The sequence below is a fragment of the Rosa chinensis genome, chromosome 1 (genome assembly GCF_002994745.2).
Source record: "Rosa chinensis cultivar Old Blush chromosome 1, RchiOBHm-V2, whole genome shotgun sequence".
NCBI classification, from domain to species: Eukaryota; Viridiplantae; Streptophyta; class Magnoliopsida; order Rosales; family Rosaceae; genus Rosa; species Rosa chinensis.
The window spans coordinates 27,582,990-27,597,941 of record NC_037088.1 but is presented as its reverse complement, the minus strand read 5'-3'; the positions used below and the strand labels follow the sequence as shown (position 1 = coordinate 27,597,941).

At 42.0% G+C, this 14,952-nt stretch overlaps 20 non-coding genes across 20 annotated transcripts; all 20 read right to left on the bottom strand.

Annotated features, from left to right (window-relative positions):
- Positions 1-340: 340 nt before the first annotated feature.
- LOC112183057 lies at positions 341-459 on the bottom strand. The gene has a single exon (XR_002929664.1). It is a non-coding gene; the product is annotated as a 5S ribosomal RNA (ribosomal RNA).
- Positions 460-849: 390 nt separating this feature from the next.
- On the bottom strand, positions 850-968 carry LOC112183137. Its single transcript, XR_002929737.1, has one exon. It is a non-coding gene; the product is annotated as a 5S ribosomal RNA (ribosomal RNA).
- Positions 969-1,357: 389 nt separating this feature from the next.
- LOC112183133 lies at positions 1,358-1,476 on the bottom strand. Its single transcript, XR_002929733.1, has one exon. It is a non-coding gene; the product is annotated as a 5S ribosomal RNA (ribosomal RNA).
- A 390-nt stretch (positions 1,477-1,866) lies between these two features.
- On the bottom strand, positions 1,867-1,985 carry LOC112183068. The gene has a single exon (XR_002929675.1). It is a non-coding gene; the product is annotated as a 5S ribosomal RNA (ribosomal RNA).
- Positions 1,986-2,373: 388 nt separating this feature from the next.
- On the bottom strand, positions 2,374-2,492 carry LOC112183056. Its single transcript, XR_002929663.1, has one exon. It is a non-coding gene; the product is annotated as a 5S ribosomal RNA (ribosomal RNA).
- A 389-nt stretch (positions 2,493-2,881) lies between these two features.
- On the bottom strand, positions 2,882-3,000 carry LOC112183123. The gene has a single exon (XR_002929727.1). It is a non-coding gene; the product is annotated as a 5S ribosomal RNA (ribosomal RNA).
- A 390-nt stretch (positions 3,001-3,390) lies between these two features.
- On the bottom strand, positions 3,391-3,509 carry LOC112183110. The gene has a single exon (XR_002929716.1). It is a non-coding gene; the product is annotated as a 5S ribosomal RNA (ribosomal RNA).
- A 391-nt stretch (positions 3,510-3,900) lies between these two features.
- On the bottom strand, positions 3,901-4,019 carry LOC112183098. The gene has a single exon (XR_002929704.1). It is a non-coding gene; the product is annotated as a 5S ribosomal RNA (ribosomal RNA).
- A 391-nt stretch (positions 4,020-4,410) lies between these two features.
- On the bottom strand, positions 4,411-4,529 carry LOC112183087. Its single transcript, XR_002929693.1, has one exon. It is a non-coding gene; the product is annotated as a 5S ribosomal RNA (ribosomal RNA).
- Positions 4,530-4,920: 391 nt separating this feature from the next.
- On the bottom strand, positions 4,921-5,039 carry LOC112183076. Its single transcript, XR_002929682.1, has one exon. It is a non-coding gene; the product is annotated as a 5S ribosomal RNA (ribosomal RNA).
- Positions 5,040-5,430: 391 nt separating this feature from the next.
- LOC112183064 lies at positions 5,431-5,549 on the bottom strand. Its single transcript, XR_002929671.1, has one exon. It is a non-coding gene; the product is annotated as a 5S ribosomal RNA (ribosomal RNA).
- Positions 5,550-5,940: 391 nt separating this feature from the next.
- LOC112183070 lies at positions 5,941-6,059 on the bottom strand. Its single transcript, XR_002929677.1, has one exon. It is a non-coding gene; the product is annotated as a 5S ribosomal RNA (ribosomal RNA).
- Positions 6,060-6,450: 391 nt separating this feature from the next.
- Positions 6,451-6,569, bottom strand: LOC112183052. The gene has a single exon (XR_002929659.1). It is a non-coding gene; the product is annotated as a 5S ribosomal RNA (ribosomal RNA).
- Positions 6,570-6,960: 391 nt separating this feature from the next.
- LOC112183040 lies at positions 6,961-7,079 on the bottom strand. The gene has a single exon (XR_002929648.1). It is a non-coding gene; the product is annotated as a 5S ribosomal RNA (ribosomal RNA).
- A 391-nt stretch (positions 7,080-7,470) lies between these two features.
- Positions 7,471-7,589, bottom strand: LOC112183029. Its single transcript, XR_002929637.1, has one exon. It is a non-coding gene; the product is annotated as a 5S ribosomal RNA (ribosomal RNA).
- Positions 7,590-7,986: 397 nt separating this feature from the next.
- Positions 7,987-8,105, bottom strand: LOC112183231. The gene has a single exon (XR_002929820.1). It is a non-coding gene; the product is annotated as a 5S ribosomal RNA (ribosomal RNA).
- Positions 8,106-8,496: 391 nt separating this feature from the next.
- Positions 8,497-8,615, bottom strand: LOC112183220. The gene has a single exon (XR_002929809.1). It is a non-coding gene; the product is annotated as a 5S ribosomal RNA (ribosomal RNA).
- Positions 8,616-9,006: 391 nt separating this feature from the next.
- Positions 9,007-9,125, bottom strand: LOC112183209. Its single transcript, XR_002929798.1, has one exon. It is a non-coding gene; the product is annotated as a 5S ribosomal RNA (ribosomal RNA).
- A 390-nt stretch (positions 9,126-9,515) lies between these two features.
- On the bottom strand, positions 9,516-9,634 carry LOC112183134. The gene has a single exon (XR_002929734.1). It is a non-coding gene; the product is annotated as a 5S ribosomal RNA (ribosomal RNA).
- Positions 9,635-10,032: 398 nt separating this feature from the next.
- LOC112183022 lies at positions 10,033-10,151 on the bottom strand. The gene has a single exon (XR_002929631.1). It is a non-coding gene; the product is annotated as a 5S ribosomal RNA (ribosomal RNA).
- Between the last annotated feature and the right edge of the window lie 4,801 nt (positions 10,152-14,952).

Genomic DNA, 14,952 nt, shown 5'->3' with positions numbered 1-14,952 from the left:
AAGCTGCTTTCATACATTACGCCAAAAAACTTTCATAGTTGGCGCCTCAACCGCACCACCTCCCCGCCGGGATACACTTTTATTGCTGTTAGAAAATGAAAATAAATATAAAACAAAATAAATGAATAAAAAATCTAGCAAAAACAACTCCTCGATCAAACAAAGCCCAAGAGCCCCAAGGCCCAAGGCCAGTCTTTTGCGTCTTCTAATCTCCGCGGCCGGTGAGCTTTCCTTCAATCTCACGAGCCTTCGAAGAGTTGGATTGAATTAGTACACGGACAAAGTAGCCGAAATCAAAAATGCAACTTAATGAACCGAAACAAAAAAGAAAAAGAAAAAGAGGGTGCAACACGAGGACTTCCCAGGAGGTCACCCATCCTAGTACTGCTCTCGCCCAAGCAAGCTTAACTTCGGAGTTCTGATGGGATCCGGTGCATTATTGCTGGTATGATCGCACCCGTTAGTGTATGCGAAATCAATCTACATGAACTCTCTTCGCTCAGCTCCCTAAGCTGCTTTCATACATTACGCCAAAAAACTTTCATAGTTGGCGCCTCAACCGCACCACCTCCCCGCCGGGATACACTTTTATTGCTGTTAGAAAATGAAAATAAATATAAAACAAAATAAATGAATAAAAAATCTAGCAAAAACAACTCCTCGATCAAACAAAGCCCAAGAGCCCCAAGGCCCAAGGCCAGTCTTTTGCGTCTTCTAATCTCCGCGGCCGGTGAGCTTTCCTTCAATCTCACGAGCCTTCGAAGAGTTGGATTGAATTAGTACACGGACAAAGTAGCCGAAATCAAAAATGCAACTTAATGAACCGAAACAAAAAAGAAAAGAAAAAGAGGGGTGCAACACGAGGACTTCCCAGGAGGTCACCCATCCTAGTACTGCTCTCGCCCAAGCAAGCTTAACTTCGGAGTTCTGATGGGATCCGGTGCATTATTGCTGGTATGATCGCACCCGTTAGTGTATGCGAAATCAATCTACATGAACTCTCTTCGCTCAGCTCCCTAAGCTGCTTTCATACATTACGCCAAAAAACTTTCATAGTTGGCGCCTCAACCGCACCACCTCCCCGCCGGGATACACTTTATTGCTGTTAGAAAATGAAAATAAATATAAAACAAAATAAATGAATAAAAAATCTAGCAAAAACAACTCCTCAATCAAACAAAGCCCAAGAGCCCCAAGGCCCAAGGCCAGTCTTTTGCGTCTTCTAATCTCCGCGGCCGGTGAGCTTTCCTTCAATCTCACGAGCCTTCGAAGAGTTGGATTGAATTAGTACCGGACAAAGTAGCCGAAATCAAAAATGCAACTTAATGAACCGAAACAAAAAAGAAAAAGAAAAAGAGGGGTGCAACACGAGGACTTCCCAGGAGGTCACCCATCCTAGTACTGCTCTCGCCCAAGCAAGCTTAACTTCGGAGTTCTGATGGGATCCGGTGCATTATTGCTGGTATGATCGCACCCGTTAGTGTATGCGAAATCAATCTACATGAACTCTCTTCGCTCAGCTCCCTAAGCTGCTTTCATACATTACGCCAAAAACTTTCATAGTTGGCGCCTCAACCGCACCACCTCCCCGCCGGGATACACTTTTATTGCTGTTAGAAAATGAAAATAAATATAAAACAAAATAAATGAATAAAAAATCTAGCAAAAACAACTCCTCAATCAAACAAAGCCCAAGAGCCCCAAGGCCCAAGGCCAGTCTTTTGCGTCTTCTAATCTCCGCGGCCGGTGAGCTTTCCTTCAATCTCACGAGCCTTCGAAGAGTTGGATTGAATTAGTACGCGGACAAAGTAGCCGAAATCAAAAATGCAACTTAATGAACCGAAACAAAAAAGAAAAAGAAAAAGAGGGGTGCAACACGAGGACTTCCCAGGAGGTCACCCATCTTAGTACTGCTCTCGCCCAAGCAAGCTTAACTTCGGAGTTCTGATGGGATCCGGTGCATTATTGCTGGTATGATCGCACCCGTTAGTGTATGCGAAATCAATCTACATGAACTCTCTTCGCTCAGCTCCCTAAGCTGCTTTCATACATTACGCCAAAAAACTTTCATAGTTGGCGCCTCAACCGCACCACCTCCCCGCCGGGATACACTTTTATTGCTGTTAGAAATGAAAATAAATATAAAACAAAATAAATGAATAAAAAATCTAGCAAAAACAACTCCTCATCAAACAAAGCCCAAGAGCCCCAAGGCCCAAGGCCAGTCTTTTGCGTCTTCTAATCTCCGCGGCCGGTGAGCTTTCCTTCAATCTCACGAGCCTTCGAAGAGTTGGATTGAATTAGTACACGGACAAAGTAGCCGAAATCAAAAATGCAACTTAATGAACCGAAACAAAAAAGAAAAAGAAAAAGAGGGTGCAACACGAGGACTTCCCAGGAGGTCACCCATCCTAGTACTGCTCTCGCCCAAGCAAGCTTAACTTCGGAGTTCTGATGGGATCCGGTGCATTATTGCTGGTATGATCGCACCCGTTAGTGTATGCGAAATCAATCTACATGAACTCTCTTCGCTCAGCTCCCTAAGCTGCTTTCATACATTACGCCAAAAAACTTTCATAGTTGGCGCCTCAACCGCACCACCTCCCCGCCGGGATACACTTTTATTGCTGTTAGAAAATGAAAATAAATATAAAACAAAATAAATGAATAAAAAATCTAGCAAAAACAACTCCTCATCAAACAAAGCCCAAGAGCCCAAGGCCCAAGGCCAGTCTTTTGCGTCTTCTAATCTCCGCGGCCGGTGAGCTTTCCTTCAATCTCACGAGCCTTCGAAGAGTTGGATTGAATTAGTACACGGACAAAGTAGCCGAAATCAAAAATGCAACTTAATGAACCGAAACAAAAAAGAAAAAGAAAAAGAGGGGTGCAACACGAGGACTTCCCAGGAGGTCACCCATCCTAGTACTGCTCTCGCCCAAGCAAGCTTAACTTCGGAGTTCTGATGGGATCCGGTGCATTATTGCTGGTATGATCGCACCCGTTAGTGTATGCGAAATCAATCTACATGAACTCTCTTCGCTCAGCTCCCTAAGCTGCTTTCATACATTACGCCAAAAAACTTTCATAGTTGGCGCCTCAACCGCACCACCTCCCCGCCGGGATACACTTTTATTGCTGTTAGAAAATGAAAATAAATATAAAACAAAATAAATGAATAAAAATCTAGCAAAAACAACTCCTCAATCAAACAAAGCCCAAGAGCCCCAAGGCCCAAGGCCAGTCTTTTGCGTCTTCTAATCTCCGCGGCCGGTGAGCTTTCCTTCAATCTCACGAGCCTTCGAAGAGTTGGATTGAATTAGTACACGGACAAAGTAGCCGAAATCAAAAATGCAACTTAATGAACCGAAACAAAAAAGAAAAAGAAAAAGAGGGGTGCAACACGAGGACTTCCCAGGAGGTCACCCATCCTAGTACTGCTCTCGCCCAAGCAAGCTTAACTTCGGAGTTCTGATGGGATCCGGTGCATTATTGCTGGTATGATCGCACCCGTTAGTGTATGCGAAATCAATCTACATGAACTCTCTTCGCTCAGCTCCCTAAGCTGCTTTCATACATTACGCCAAAAAACTTTCATAGTTGGCGCCTCAACCGCACCACCTCCCCGCCGGGATACACTTTTATTGCTGTTAGAAAATGAAAATAAATATAAAACAAAATAAATGAATAAAAAATCTAGCAAAAACAACTCCTCAATCAAACAAAGCCCAAGAGCCCCAAGGCCCAAGGCCAGTCTTTTGCGTCTTCTAATCTCCGCGGCCGGTGAGCTTTCCTTCAATCTCACGAGCCTTCGAAGAGTTGGATTGAATTAGTACACGGACAAAGTAGCCGAAATCAAAAATGCAACTTAATGAACCGAAACAAAAAAGAAAAAGAAAAAGAGGGGTGCAACACGAGGACTTCCCAGGAGGTCACCCATCCTAGTACTGCTCTCGCCCAAGCAAGCTTAACTTCGGAGTTCTGATGGGATCCGGTGCATTATTGCTGGTATGATCGCACCCGTTAGTGTATGCGAAATCAATCTACATGAACTCTCTTCGCTCAGCTCCCTAAGCTGCTTTCATACATTACGCCAAAAAACTTTCATAGTTGGCGCCTCAACCGCACCACCTCCCCGCCGGGATACACTTTTATTGCTGTTAGAAAATGAAAATAAATATAAAACAAAATAAATGAATAAAAAATCTAGCAAAAACAACTCCTCAATCAAACAAAGCCCAAGAGCCCCAAGGCCCAAGGCCAGTCTTTTGCGTCTTCTAATCTCCGCGGCCGGTGAGCTTTCCTTCAATCTCACGAGCCTTCGAAGAGTTGGATTGAATTAGTACACGGACAAAGTAGCCGAAATCAAAAATGCAACTTAATGAACCGAAACAAAAAAGAAAAAGAAAAAGAGGGGTGCAACACGAGGACTTCCCAGGAGGTCACCCATCCTAGTACTGCTCTCGCCCAAGCAAGCTTAACTTCGGAGTTCTGATGGGATCCGGTGCATTATTGCTGGTATGATCGCACCCGTTAGTGTATGCGAAATCAATCTACATGAACTCTCTTCGCTCAGCTCCCTAAGCTGCTTTCATACATTACGCCAAAAAACTTTCATAGTTGGCGCCTCAACCGCACCACCTCCCCGCCGGGATACACTTTTATTGCTGTTAGAAAATGAAAATAAATATAAAACAAAATAAATGAATAAAAAATCTAGCAAAAACAACTCCTCAATCAAACAAAGCCCAAGAGCCCCAAGGCCCAAGGCCAGTCTTTTGCGTCTTCTAATCTCCGCGGCCGGTGAGCTTTCCTTCAATCTCACGAGCCTTCGAAGAGTTGGATTGAATTAGTACACGGACAAAGTAGCCGAAATCAAAAATGCAACTTAATGAACCGAAACAAAAAAGAAAAAGAAAAAGAGGGGTGCAACACGAGGACTTCCCAGGAGGTCACCCATCCTAGTACTGCTCTCGCCCAAGCAAGCTTAACTTCGGAGTTCTGATGGGATCCGGTGCATTATTGCTGGTATGATCGCACCCGTTAGTGTATGCGAAATCAATCTACATGAACTCTCTTCGCTCAGCTCCCTAAGCTGCTTTCATACATTACGCCAAAAAACTTTCATAGTTGGCGCCTCAACCGCACCACCTCCCCGCCGGGATACACTTTTATTGCTGTTAGAAAATGAAAATAAATATAAAACAAAATAAATGAATAAAAAATCTAGCAAAAACAACTCCTCAATCAAACAAAGCCCAAGAGCCCCAAGGCCCAAGGCCAGTCTTTTGCGTCTTCTAATCTCCGCGGCCGGTGAGCTTTCCTTCAATCTCACGAGCCTTCGAAGAGTTGGATTGAATTAGTACACGGACAAAGTAGCCGAAATCAAAAATGCAACTTAATGAACCGAAACAAAAAAGAAAAAGAAAAAGAGGGGTGCAACACGAGGACTTCCCAGGAGGTCACCCATCCTAGTACTGCTCTCGCCCAAGCAAGCTTAACTTCGGAGTTCTGATGGGATCCGGTGCATTATTGCTGGTATGATCGCACCCGTTAGTGTATGCGAAATCAATCTACATGAACTCTCTTCGCTCAGCTCCCTAAGCTGCTTTCATACATTACGCCAAAAAACTTTCATAGTTGGCGCCTCAACCGCACCACCTCCCCGCCGGGATACACTTTTATTGCTGTTAGAAAATGAAAATAAATATAAAACAAAATAAATGAATAAAAAATCTAGCAAAAACAACTCCTCAATCAAACAAAGCCCAAGAGCCCCAAGGCCCAAGGCCAGTCTTTTGCGTCTTCTAATCTCCGCGGCCGGTGAGCTTTCCTTCAATCTCACGAGCCTTCGAAGAGTTGGATTGAATTAGTACACGGACAAAGTAGCCGAAATCAAAAATGCAACTTAATGAACCGAAACAAAAAAGAAAAAGAAAAAGAGGGGTGCAACACGAGGACTTCCCAGGAGGTCACCCATCCTAGTACTGCTCTCGCCCAAGCAAGCTTAACTTCGAAGTTCTGATGGGATCCGGTGCATTATTGCTGGTATGATCGCACCCGTTAGTGTATGCGAAATCAATCTACATGAACTCTCTTCGCTCAGCTCCCTAAGCTGCTTTCATACATTACGCCAAAAAACTTTCATAGTTGGCGCCTCAACCGCACCACCTCCCCGCCGGGATACACTTTTATTGCTGTTAGAAAATGAAAATAAATATAAAACAAAATAAATGAATAAAAAATCTAGCAAAAACAACTCCTCAATCAAACAAAGCCCAAGAGCCCCAAGGCCCAAGGCCAGTCTTTTGCGTCTTCTAATCTCCGCGGCCGGTGAGCTTTCCTTCAATCTCACGAGCCTTCGAAGAGTTGGATTGAATTAGTACACGGACAAAGTAGCCGAAATCAAAAATGCAACTTAATGAACCGAAACAAAAAAGAAAAAGAAAAAGAGGGGTGCAACACGAGGACTTCCCAGGAGGTCACCCATCCTAGTACTGCTCTCGCCCAAGCAAGCTTAACTTCGGAGTTCTGATGGGATCCGGTGCATTATTGCTGGTATGATCGCACCCGTTAGTGTATGCGAAATCAATCTACATGAACTCTCTTCGCTCAGCTCCCTAAGCTGCTTTCATACATTACGCCAAAAAACTTTCATAGTTGGCGCCTCAACCGCACCACCTCCCCGCCGGGATACACTTTTATTGCTGTTAGAAAATGAAAATAAATATAAAACAAAATAAATGAATAAAAAATCTAGCAAAAACAACTCCTCAATCAAACAAAGCCCAAGAGCCCCAAGGCCCAAGGCCAGTCTTTTGCGTCTTCTAATCTCCGCGGCCGGTGAGCTTTCCTTCAATCTCACGAGCCTTCGAAGAGTTGGATTGAATTAGTACACGGACAAAGTAGCCGAAATCAAAAATGCAACTTAATGAACCGAAACAAAAAAGAAAAAGAAAAAGAGGGGTGCAACACGAGGACTTCCCAGGAGGTCACCCATCCTAGTACTGCTCTCGCCCAAGCAAGCTTAACTTCGGAGTTCTGATGGGATCCGGTGCATTATTGCTGGTATGATCGCACCCGTTAGTGTATGCGAAATCAATCTACATGAACTCTCTTCGCTCAGCTCCCTAAGCTGCTTTCATACATTACGCCAAAAAACTTTCATAGTTGGCGCCTCAACCGCACCACCTCCCCGCCGGGATACACTTTTATTGCTGTTAGAAAATGAAAATAAATATAAAACAAAATAAATGAATAAAAAATCTAGCAAAAACAACTCCTCAATCAAACAAAGCCCAAGAGCCCCAAGGCCCAAGGCCAGTCTTTTGCGTCTTCTAATCTCCGCGGCCGGTGAGCTTTCCTTCAATCTCACGAGCCTTCGAAGAGTTGGATTGAATTAGTACACGGACAAAGTAGCCGAAATCAAAAATGCAACTTAATGAACCGAAACAAAAAAGAAAAAGAAAAAGAGGGGTGCAACACGAGGACTTCCCAGGAGGTCACCCATCCTAGTACTGCTCTCGCCCAAGCAAGCTTAACTTCGGAGTTCTGATGGGATCCGGTGCATTATTGCTGGTATGATCGCACCCGTTAGTGTATGCGAAATCAATCTACATGAACTCTCTTCGCTCAGCTCCCTAAGCTGCTTTCATACATTACGCCAAAAAACTTTCATAGTTGGCGCCTCAACCGCACCACCTCCCCGCCGGGATACACTTTTATTGCTGTTAGAAAATGAAAATAAATATAAAACAAAATAAATGAATAAAAAATCTAGCAAAAACAACTCCTCAATCAAACAAAGCCCAAGAGCCCCAAGGCCCAAGGCCAAGGCCAGTCTTTTGCGTCTTCTAATCTCCGCGGCCGGTGAGCTTTCCTTCAATCTCACGAGCCTTCGAAGAGTTGGATTGAATTAGTACACGGACAAAGTAGCCGAAATCAAAAATGCAACTTAATGAACCGAAACAAAAAAGAAAAAGAAAAAGAGGGGTGCAACACGAGGACTTCCCAGGAGGTCACCCATCCTAGTACTGCTCTCGCCCAAGCAAGCTTAACTTCGGAGTTCTGATGGGATCCGGTGCATTATTGCTGGTATGATCGCACCCGTTAGTGTATGCGAAATCAATCTACATGAACTCTCTTCGCTCTGCTCCCTAAGCTGCTTTCATACATTACGCCAAAAAACTTTCATAGTTGGCGCCTCAACCGCACCACCTCCCCGCCGGGATACACTTTTATTGCTGTTAGAAAATGAAAATAAATATAAAACAAAATAAATGAATAAAAAATCTAGCAAAAACAACTCCTCAATCAAACAAAGCCCAAGAGCCCCAAGGCCCAAGGCCAGTCTTTTGCGTCTTCTAATCTCCGCGGCCGGTGAGCTTTCCTTCAATCTCACGAGCCTTCGAAGAGTTGGATTGAATTAGTACACGGACAAAGTAGCCGAAATCAAAAATGCAACTTAATGAACCGAAACAAAAAAGAAAAAGAAAAAGAGGGGTGCAACACGAGGACTTCCCAGGAGGTCACCCATCCTAGTACTGCTCTCGCCCAAGCAAGCTTAACTTCGGAGTTCTGATGGGATCCGGTGCATTATTGCTGGTATGATCGCACCCGTTAGTGTATGCGAAATCAATCTACATGAACTCTCTTCGCTCTGCTCCCTAAGCTGCTTTCATACATTACGCCAAAAAACTTTCATAGTTGGCGCCTCAACCGCACCACCTCCCCGCCGGGATACACTTTTATTGCTGTTAGAAAATGAAAATAAATATAAAACAAAATAAATGAATAAAAAATCTAGCAAAAACAACTCCTCAATCAAACAAAGCCCAAGAGCCCCAAGGCCCAAGGCCAGTCTTTTGCGTCTTCTAATCTCCGCGGCCGGTGAGCTTTCCTTCAATCTCACGAGCCTTCGAAGAGTTGGATTGAATTAGTACACGGACAAAGTAGCCGAAATCAAAAATGCAACTTAATGAACCGAAACAAAAAAGAAAAAGAAAAAGAGGGGTGCAACACGAGGACTTCCCAGGAGGTCACCCATCCTAGTACTGCTCTCGCCCAAGCAAGCTTAACTTCGGAGTTCTGATGGGATCCGGTGCATTATTGCTGGTATGATCGCACCCGTTAGTGTATGCGAAATCAATCTACATGAACTCTCTTCGCTCAGCTCCCTAAGCTGCTTTCATACATTACGCCAAAAACTTTCATAGTTGGCGCCTCAACCGCACCACCTCCCCGCCGGGATACACTTTTATTGCTGTTAGAAAATGAAAATAAATATAAAACAAAATAAATGAATAAAAAATCTAGCAAAAACAACTCCTCAATCAAACAAAGCCCAAGAGCCCCAAGGCCCAAGGCCAGTCTTTTGCGTCTTCTAATCTCCGCGGCCGGTGAGCTTTCCTTCAATCTCACGAGCCTTCGAAGAGTTGGATTGAATTAGTACACGGACAAAGTAGCCGAAATCAAAAATGCAACTTAATGAACCGAAACAAAAAAGAAAAAGAAAAAGAGGGGTGCAACACGAGGACTTCCCAGGAGGTCACCCATCCTAGTACTGCTCTCGCCCAAGCAAGCTTAACTTCGGAGTTCTGATGGGATCCGGTGCATTATTGCTGGTATGATCGCACCCGTTAGTGTATGCGAAATCAATCTACATGAACTCTCTTCGCTCAGCTCCCTAAGCTGCTTTCATACATTACGCCAAAAAACTTTCATAGTTGGCGCCTCAACCGCACCACCTCCCCGCCGGGATACACTTTTATTGCTGTTAGAAAATGAAAATAAATATAAAACAAAATAAATGAATAAAAAATCTAGCAAAAACAACTCCTCAATCAAACAAAGCCCAAGAGCCCCAAGGCCCAAGGCCCAAGGCCAGTCTTTTGCGTCTTCTAATCTCCGCGGCCGGTGAGCTTTCCTTCAATCTCACGAGCCTTCGAAGAGTTGGATTGAATTAGTACACGGACAAAGTAGCCGAAATCAAAAATGCAACTTAATGAACCGAAACAAAAAAGAAAAAGAAAAAGAGGGGTGCAACACGAGGACTTCCCAGGAGGTCACCCATCCTAGTACTGCTCTCGCCCAAGCAAGCTTAACTTCGGAGTTCTGATGGGATCCGGTGCATTATTGCTGGTATGATCGCACCCGTTAGTGTATGCGAAATCAATCTACATGAACTCTCTTCGCTCTGCTCCCTAAGCTGCTTTCATACATTACGCCAAAAAACTTTCATAGTTGGCGCCTCAACCGCACCACCTCCCCGCCGGGATACACTTTTATTGCTGTTAGAAAATGAAAATAAATATAAAACAAAATAAATGAATAAAAAATCTAGCAAAAACAACTCCTCAATCAAACAAAGCCCAAGAGCCCCAAGGCCCAAGGCCCAAGGCCAATCTTTTGACCTTATAGATAATGTCCAATGTTTTAGTTATTTGCATTTTTGTCCGTGTTATTTCATTTACTTTTTAAGGATATGTGGCAACTCCTTTTTTGTAATGTGGGACTCTAAATTTAGAAAAAAATTTGATAAGTTTGTATTACTGAATGTGCTTCTGCAGTTCTGCTTCAGTATTCTTGGAATGATACCGGTGATGTTAGTTAAGTTTGTTAAGTACTTAATATGTCCAACCAGGGACATGGGTGAAGCTGTGAAGACGTGAAGTTAGATCTATATTAAACTAATTAAATGGCCAAGCTATATTGGTGAAGTTTGTTGTCTTCCTATTCCTCGAGCCCCCTTTTCATACTCTGCAGAATTATATGCATGCATGTGTTCTTCCGGTGTCCTTGCTTTATATGCTTCAAAGAATTCAAAGCTCCTTGTATGACATTAATTACTCTAGGGCCCGAAGCACAGGTTAATTAAGTGTACCTCCACAGAACCGCTGCCAACTCTGAAGTTACCCTAGCCAGTGTCAGTTTAACTAACCAGTGTCAATTCCTGGAATAGAGAACTATTTGGAACCTTCTTCAAATTAGAGGTTACGTTTAACAAATTGAAAATTCTAAGCATGATCTTTGTCGGTTTTGTTCTGTTAATACATAGGATCCTGATATTGTCAGTTTTGTTTCTGTTCATACATATAATCTTGATTATCTTGATGAGTGGGATAAGCAAGAATGGTTTGAAGGAGCTGTCATCTGAAAAGTTCTGATGATCACATACCCCATATCTACAATATCATTAGGTTTGCCATTCTTAAAAAAGACCGCTCATTCATGACAATTAGTGGTACATGGAATTCCACCGATGGTGGTGATCCATCAGTAAACAGTTGATGATAGCTAGCTCTTTAATTCAACCTGCAATAAGGTTTGTGCTGCTTGCTATCTATTATTCAGTGGCAAAGACAATACTGCTTTTGGTATTATATTGAATGATCTTATCTTTGTAGATATGGAAAGGATGTTGCGAAACTTGATCTGCAGAACTGCAAGAATTGGAATCGTTTTCTTGAGGTATAGCTTTTCCCCCATAATTATTTTGATGGCCAAAAACTTGATCTGGAACATGAAGAAAACGAAGAAACAGTACAGTTAAAAGAAGACCTAAATTGTTTGAATTTGAAGTGAGTCAATTGAGGTCTGCATTAGATGCGGCTGAGATGAGGTACCAAGAAGAATATATTCAGACCACACTGCAGATTAGAAGTGCATATCATGAAGTTGAATCTACAAAATCTGAATCGTGTCAGAGGGAAGCTGAATGGACATCAAAACTGAACGAAGCAAGGGCTCATGTTGAAGACTTTTTTTTTTTTTTTTTTTTTTAATCAAACCTCACAAATGAGAGGTAAAAGATTTATTAAAAATAAAGAGAAATACAAGTAAATATCCTACACTTCCGGACTTCCCAGATGTAAAGTACTACGAATGAGGAATGACAGACAATATCCTGCCTTCCAAAACAAAAAAAACTCATCTAAAACGAAAACTAGGGAGACCCAACTTATCTCTTAAACAAAATTGATTAACGAAGCTTGGAGATGAATCAAACCCAATAAAGAAAATGAATTACAGAGTATATCGGATGAAAATGACAGATTGAGATTGCATATTGAGAAAAATCTATCAAAGTGAAGGGGAATCTGAACTTGCAATGGAGCTGAAGAAGTCGGAAACTGCACGGAGACAGAATTGCAGAACATCACTGAGGAAAATGAAATCCTGAAGATTGAACTTGAAAACAAGGAAATGGAGAGGAACAGAGTCAATGACGACGCTGTTGGTTCGGCTGAAACAGCAAGTGAGGCAGAGCAAGAGGCTTTAATAAAAGTTGGTCATTTAACTGACAAGGTTTTGATTGCCTGTGGTTCAAGTATAGTCGTTCTGAAGCACTTTACTTAATCTGATGAGGTTTTGTAATATGATTCATGATGAGTGTAGGCTTTTGCTAAGAGAACTGGAAGTAGTAAAATTGCTAAGGAGAAGAACAAGGAACTGTCGTCTGAGGATACAGCGATGATGATACAAGGGAATTTCAGAGCTTATCTGATCCGTAGATCACAGGCTCTCCTGGCTCTTAGAGACCTGGCAGTTGCCAAGTCCAACCTGAAGGAGCTCAGAGCATAAGTTATTAAACATTCTTACCGCCGCTGTGTTGCCCATGATACAGCAGAGCGTCAAAGCTGAAAGGATCATTGTTCTGCTCGTCACTGTTGAAGCCATTGAGAGGTGCCGATGTAATGGTGCGATCTGCAAAGAGGTCAATGATGGATGAGCTGGAAGCAATGCTTGGGGATTTGAGGTGGTTGACCCCCATCCAGCCGGAAAATCGTTGTCCATGAGAAGGAGGACCTTTGATATGCCAGATGGTGTCATTCAAAGGGAGATCGCTGAAGGTGTGGCACAGGTTGTCCAAATGTGGCATAAATGCTTGATCGTAGAGAACAGTTCTACCTTTGAGGCATGTTTGTGAGAGCCCCATGATAATGTGACTGTTTACCTCTCTTTGCAGAGGTTTCCGTGTTGTAGTTGTTACTAGAAAAATGTTGCATGTCTAGTCGAGGAATTTGAAGGACTTGCTTATTGTGAGAGTATAAGTTTGTTTAAAACTAGCATGATCTTCTCCTACTCTAGCAACTCCGGGTTTGGAATTGATTTCAACTCATCCTGTGCTTAGACTTGTATCTTTGAAGTGCTGCCTTATTTATATATTAGATAATTTGGTTTTCCAAATCTAAAAATAATTCCTTGAGTTCACCTTATTCAGAAGACATGGGTGATGACTCGCCAAAAAAGAAAAATGTGACCATGTTGAAGAAAATTGGGGTGTTATGGAAGAAGAGCTAAAAGTAGGTGGAATTATGCTACAGGTTTCGTATATATCATTATCAGTTATTGTTACGCTGGGTTTTGTATGTCCTTTTATTCCAGTATAATGTGTTCTCCTTTCATTTATTGTCTCATAACTTTGAACATCAAACTTAGCATTGGTTGCCTTTTGTTTTGCCTGCTCAGCCATATGAATGATAAAATTCAGACATATAACATACTCGCAGCATCGCGCGGGCTTAGTACCTAGTTAAAGCTAAATTCCTTATATGCTGATCGATTGAGCTGCTTCTTGGCTGAAGACTCGGGTATGATGATTGTGCTTCATGATCAAAATAATATTTACTCGGTTTCACAACCGATGAGGTGATCGAGAGTCAACTATGCTCCAAGCAGTAGAATTGAAAAGAAAAAAAAAAACATAAAAGGTAATAAGAAAAAGTATATATCAAGTCTTAACAATCTTTAGAACAGTAGTTGAGTTATGGTAAACATATAAGGAACAAGAAAGAGTATATTAAAAAGAGAACCCCTTTATTAATTTGTTATAAAGTGGAGTCCTAATAGGAGATTCTAGGTCGGCCGCTTGTAGTATAAAATTAGGGCATCTATATTATATCCCATTATATCCCATGCCAAAAGGAAAAAAAATTAAACCCTCATCTTTTCTCCAAACCTAAACCCTAGCTCGACTGGAGTGTTCTTGTTACTGTGAGTAAGTTCTCTCTCTACTTATGTATGTTACGGATCGATCTGTTCTTATAGCATCATATTAGTATCTGATTATCAATTTATAGATTTGATATTTGCACGTTATTTATAGTCAATAGAAACAATGATTAAAGAATTAAACCAGATGGGCTCGAATAGTAAAGATTGCAAATTGTGTAGAAATTCTCTTAGCAAACACGTTACTTTGGACCATATTGGTGATGCAGGTCATAAACCTTCTTCTTCTTCTTCTTCCTTTATTTATTTATTTTTTTTTCGTTTCAGGGTTTTTGATCAAAGGTTTAGGGTTTACTGGGTAATGGATATATAAAGTACTAGGTTATTTGCTTGGTTATTTTTTTCATTGTTTTGTTTTGAGAAACGTGAGAGAAATCTCGGTCGGTGGTTTAGATTGTTTTTTTTTTTTTGGGTTTTTTTTTGTCATGCCAACACTGTTCACGTTGGGTCCTTTTAGGTAAATTTTTTTTTTTTTTTTAAATTTTATTTTGTCAAGTGATGTGAGATTTTACATGTTGAGGGATGATATTCCTGTCTGACAAAAGAAAAGATGATTTTCCTGAGATCTTGATGGAGTTAGATTTGACTGATCGATGTTACTGATCTTCAGTAACCATGAGAGGCTTTTTTTATTATTTTATTTATTTTTATTGTTCAATCACACGGTGTCCTCAAAGGCTTCCTAGGCCCAGAGACTAATCCGTGCTCTGGGGATCTTGTCAAAAGACCTCCCCCTGGCCACCAAGAATATATTGGGATTTAACTCCAATAATCGTCGGCGGGATTCGAATCCGGATATGGGGGTTCCACACCTGGAGGCTCTTACCAACTCGACCACCTGTGGTGGGTACCATGAGAGGCTTATATATGCCTCTATATGTGTATAAAGAAATTGGACATTGATGCTACTGTATTTAAATCCTGGAGCTGTTACTAGCTAGC